Source organism: Mustela nivalis (genome assembly GCF_964662115.1).
Source record: "Mustela nivalis genome assembly, chromosome: 19".
Taxonomy (NCBI): Eukaryota; Metazoa; Chordata; class Mammalia; order Carnivora; family Mustelidae; genus Mustela; species Mustela nivalis.
The window spans coordinates 21,462,302-21,468,310 of NC_139038.1; positions in this window are offsets into that span (position 1 = coordinate 21,462,302).

The following is a 6,009-nucleotide window of genomic DNA, read 5'->3' on the forward strand; positions in this document are numbered from 1 at the left end:
AATGATAAAAGACATTGCTGCTTCTGCCTTGTATGGCTTTGCTCTGGGGGCTAGTCAGCTGCTACATTGCAAGGAGACTCAAGCAGCCCCGTGGAGAGGTCCCCGAGGAACTCAGGCCCCTCACAAGCAATCGGCATGAAGGTGACAGCCATATGAATAAACCACCCCAGAAACGGGTCCTCCAGCCCCAACCAAGTCTTCAGATGACGGAAGCCCCAGCTGACATCTTAACTTGAACTTCATAAGAAACGTCACCCGGAACCTCCCACTCGAATTCACGCTTCCCGTAAACTAGGAATACGATAAATGGTGGTGGTGGTTTAACGCCACTGAATTTGGGGATAAGTAGTCACAGGACAATAGCTAGCTAATACTCTTATCATCTGCCACATGCTTTTTTCCCCTCCATACCGTGATTTTCGGCGCTGGCCATGTTGGCGCGCATAGTACAGGTGAGTTACCCTGACGGCCGTGAGCACATCTCGATCAGCCCTTCTCCTGCTGCTGGGGCTCTAGGTTGTTTCCAGTATTTTTTGCACTAAAATTTTTCTGGAGAGTGTTCTCCAAAGTCAACATCCCCAGACAATCTCCCACGCGCAGGGTGCGAGAGCTCCATTTCCCCCCTCATCACGGAGAGCACCGAACCCTCAGACTTTTGAACTTGGCCTTGCCACTCTGAAGAGGGAAAAGAATCCTGTTTTTGAATTTGCATTTCCCTCATAAGCAGTGAGCACGCCCGCTCAGAGCCCCACGCTATCTGGCCATCCTCTCCTGGCATTCGGTAAGCACCCTTGGGACCAGAGTCCTCACCAACACTGGGCACAGAGCTCATCAAATCACTCTCAGGGACCTTTGGCTCCCAAGGGATTGCCAAAAGCCTCCGTTTCCTGGGCAAAGTCTCTTTTACGTCACTGGCCTGATGGAATCCCCAGAAATGCCTCAGTCAACCAGCCATCTCCAGGGAAGATGCGGGCTTCAGACCGCGCTCCGGACTCACCCAGTCCCTGGACTGGGGGCCGGTGCCACCTCCTCCCTTCCCTTCAGGAAGTGTGGCAGCCTATGCAGGGGCAGCAGCCAGCCAGGCACTGAGCCAGAGTACAGAGCCTTCCACCAAAAACACCCAAGAATTCTGCCCTCTGGAGGGTGGCCCAGTAGTGCAAAGGGGACCGGGGCTGGGAAAGAGACACCAGCAAGCTTCCCAGGGCAGGCATCAGGCACCTGCCCAGGCCCACGGGCCCCTGCTTATACCCTGAGGACCTGGCCAGTGGGAACAGAGGAACAGGGACCTGGCCTCAGATTTCCCTCAGAGCTGGGCTGTTCTCGTGGGGTTGCAGACCCCTGTCTGCCCTCAGCCTAGCCCACACCAACCTACTTACCCAAGGTGGCCCCCCACTGTGCTGGTTCTTTCCACCATTTCAGGAACCCTGTCCAGCGACTGTCCAATGACGATTTCCAATTTAAACACATTAGCTGTAAAAGGAAGCTTTATATAAGCAACCATTGCCAAAAAGAAAAGGCAACTGTAGAATGTAACAAGAACAATGTTTAGTGAGCTCTCTTAAACACCGTCGTCGGCTCTCGTGGTTGGCAAAACCAGAGAAATGTTATAGACGCACTAACACCAAACTGGGACCTTTCTCCGTGATCCAGTATTGTTTGATATCTCCGAGCCACTCCATGGAAGACTGGTAGCTTCTCCCCAGAATTTATTTCTATCTTTCACTGCAATAGGAGAGCGGCTGTCCTAGCCCCTCTTATGGTTTAGGGTGGCCTGGGCTCTTCTGAGTAGAATGTGAGCCGACACCACTTTCTACCGAAGATTTCTGGGTCTAGAGGGGCCTCTCTCTTGCTCCTTGCCCCTCCCAGCTTGCCGGGCTGGCCAAGTCACATGTGGAAGATGACAGAGTCACTGCTCTGAAGGACCGCGTGGGAGAGTGGCTCCCACTCCTGCACGGCCATCAAAGATGATCAACAGAGCAGAAAATGCATTTTTATGTCATTGGTGCCTCTACATCTAGGGGTCTGTTAACCACTACACCTGCTGTTAACACCAAAACTGACCACCTTTGCTCTCGATGTTACTCATTCTACAAAGAGAAGCAACGTGTTACAACGATTAAGCCTGTGGCATTGGATGGGGCGCCTGAGGGGCTCAGTCGGTTAGGTGTCTGCCTTCGGCTCAGGTCGTGATTCCGGGGTCCTGAGATCGAGCCCCGCATTGGGCTCCTTGCTCAGCGGGGGGCCTGCTTCTCCCTCTGCCGGCCACTCCATTCCCCACCTCGCCTCTTGTGTTTATTTGTCTCTGACAAATAAACAAATAAGATCTTTACCAAAAATAAAGAAAGAAACTGGATCTAGCAATCATGCCTATCACATCAAGCTTTTGTTAAGAATTAAGTGGGAAAATGTCTCATGTATTTTATTTCTTCAGCATGCCTTCGTTCTGTTCTGTTTGTTTTACATTTTAAGGTCTCTAGGTGTGTCTTTATGGATGAATTCATTTAATATGGTAATACTTCCCTTTTCATTTTTTTGCCCCTTCTTTTCCTAGAAAGCGGCTGTCATATAAACTGTGTGGGTGGCATCTTAGAAGCGAGGAAATACGGTCAATGTCCCAGTAAGTGTCCGATAAAGCTACTGCTTTTTATTATTACGGCTCCAGCAGACGGAGTTTCCAGAATGATTCATTCTACCGTCAACCCAGAGGTTGCAAACAGGAGGCCTGTCCGCCAAATCTGGCCCAAGGGCGTGTTTTGATTGGCCCGTTTCATCTGAAAAAACTGCCGAACCATGAAAACAGAAAGGTTTGGTAGAGCAAACTGGATTTCTGAATGCTTTTTTTAAAAAATGACTTCACTGGGCTGCATTCTGGAACGCATTAATCGGCTAGAGCTCCAGGCACCTGCCCCTCTAGAAGCCAGTTCCCCCACAGTCCCCACCACTTCCTACTGTGATAACTGGTCATCTCATTTATTGAGGTACCCCGCTTGGCTCCTGCCCACTTTGGACTGTGAGACCCCTGCGGTACATAGCAATTACTGAGTGACTGACATCTCTTCTTCGGCCAGCTTGGTTGACTTGGGGCACAGGTGGTGTAGGCACAGCTGGATACCTGGCTCAGTGCAGTAGACCTGAAGAGTCCTGGTCCAGCGGCCAGAGCCTTCCATTGTTAGGGGAGACAATGAAGAGGACCTGCTTGCTTAGTCTCACACCTGGCGTGGCAGTCACGTTTTTAAAATTTGGGGGTACCTGGGTGGCTCCGTCAGTTAAGCATCTGACTCTTGATTTCAGTCCAGGTCATGACATCAGGGTTGTGAGATCGAGCCCTGCAATGGGCTCCACACTGGGTATGGAAGTCTGCTTAAGATTCTCTCTCTTGGGGTACCTGGGTGGCTCAGTGGGTTAAGCCTCTGCCTTCAGCTCAGGTCATGATCCCAGGGTCCTGGGATTAAGCCCCACGTCCAGCTCTCTGCCCAGCGGGGAGCCTGCTTCCTCCTCTCTCTGCCTGCCTCTCTGCCTGCTTGTGATCTCTGTCAAATAAATAAATAAATAATCTTTTATAAAAAATCAAAACATCCCTTTTTCCAGTACTGTTTGCCCTTTCTCTCTCTTTATGGTGTTATTTGATGAACAGACAAGCTTTTAATTTTAATGTAGTTCAATTTATTTATTTGGCTTTTTAAATTTCGGGGTGGTGGCGGTGGTGGCACTTTTTGTATTCTGGCAGACCCTCTCAGTTGTCTGTAAATATCCATTTAAAAAATATTTAAATATGTCACTTAAATTTGTATGTCATTGAAATGGGTAAGTATGTCATCTAAATATGTAGATCTGTCATTTAAGTATGTAGGCATATGTCATTTGAATATGTAAATACACACAGCATCAAATGTTCCATTTAAATATGTAAATGTGTCATTTAAATATGCAAAGATGTAATTTTTCTGTTAAGATGAGCCCAGTTCCTTGCCTCCCTCACAGATAAGATGAACAAATGACATGGCTCTAGCCACTGAGATATAAATATCTTCTGGGAGGGGGAGAGTTCTGGGAAGTTTATGCTCCCCTAATAAAATGAGTCAACTGTGACTATACCTTCCCTTCCCTCCATCTTGTGCCTTGAATGCAAATAGGATGTATGGAGCTGCAGCAGCCATCTTGCCACCACGAGGAAAAGGCCAAGAGAACTGCAAGGACATCAGCCCAATATCAATGAGCCACTAAACCAACACTAGTCCCTGCTTTTCTGGACCTCTTGTTACATGATATAAATAAACTACTTACCACTTTGTGGGACTTGTAGCCACACTTATTCCACATTGTTATTGCATAACAACACAGTCCTCTATCTTCTTCTCTAATTCTTCCCATTACCTCTGCCCAGCTAATCTTTTTAAGATCTGGCTGTGTGGGTGTTCTCCCTCCAATCAGATGCCTTCAGAACCCTCTACCCTGGCTCTCAAGGGCCTTCAAAAGCTGACCGCGGCCTCTACCTTGAACTCTGTCTTCAGTTCATTTCTTTCTTTTTTTTTTTTTTTTAAGATTTTATCTATTTATTTGAGAGAGAGAGAGCATGAGTGGGGGTCAGGTAGAGGGGGAGGGAGAGGGAGAAGCAAACTTCCCCCTGAGCAGGGAGCCTGATGCAGAACTCGATCTCAGGATCCCAAGATCATGACCTGAGCTCCAGGCAGATGCTTAACCAACTGAGCCACCCAGGCACCCCTGTTCATTTCTGAGTCACACAATTCACTGCTTCTATTCTTCATTCTCCTTCCTCAATCCCACTTTTTCTCCCCTGCCTGGAATGCCAAGAGCAACATCAACAGAGTGCTAAATTCTACATCTCATTGGAGTATTCTTCATGTGTAAAGAGAACCAAGAGACATTTTCAAATATGGAAGAACTCAGGTATTAGAATATTGTGACTTGGGGCACCTGGGTGCCTCAGTGGTTAAGCGTCTGCCTTCTGCTCAGGTCATGATCCTGAGGTCCCGGGATCGAGTCCCGCATCAGGCTCCCTGCTCAGCGGGGAGTCTGTTTCTCTCTCTCCCTCTGCTGCTCCCCGCTGTTTGTGCTCCTTGCTCTCAATCTGAAAAAAAAAATTTTTTTCTAATCAAATTTTTAAACGTTCATTTAATATGATGACTAGATTCCCCAGCTTTCCCAGAGAGCGGGAAGTGCAGTCTTCCCCCACTCCCAACCTGGGCTCTCCAAAGCTACATTCCCACATCCCCTGCCACTTGCGGGAGCTTGTCTCTTCCTCCCAATTGCCTACCCAGCACTTGCCACTTTGTCTTCAGCCGTCTGTTCTGTGGTCCCCACACCATTTTAACTAGAGACACAGGCTTCACCTTAACTCTAACCTCCTTTCAAAGCATAACAAAGATGTTTGAGCCAAACTTAACTGCATGCTTGCAGAAAACCGGAAACACAGCCCACAAGGTGCCTAACATGGCCCCTCCACGTAATTATTCCTGGGGACCCCAAGCCCAAACCCAGTGTGGGGGCTTGCTACATCCAGCAAGCTTCCATGGGGTGAGGCACAGCCCGACCCCCTTCAAGCAGATTTCTACTCCTCTCTCTTGAACAGAAGATCTTTCTTTCCCTACCATGCACAGTCCTTCAAAGGCTTGATTTGTTTTACGATGACAACATTCTGCTTTACGATCAGAAAAACCCAGACACACATGATAAAACTGCATAAGAAAAAAAAATCTATCCAGAAATTATAGGTGGATCCAACTAATAAATACAGTCACGATTCTGGTGGCCAGAACAGACAGTTCAGTCAAAGAACACCCCTCCTAGAGCACACCTCGTTCCCGTCTGGGTGTGCCACGTGTTACACTCAATAAATGTTTGTTGAATGAATAAATTGATGTTGATTCCCCCCCCTCGTCCCAATCACGCTATGAGATAAAGTCATCAGAACAGACTTCAAGTGTTCACATCCTGGCTTTCAAGTCTCATCATTTTAGTCTTGCCACTCTGCTGTAGTCACTGGGGCTT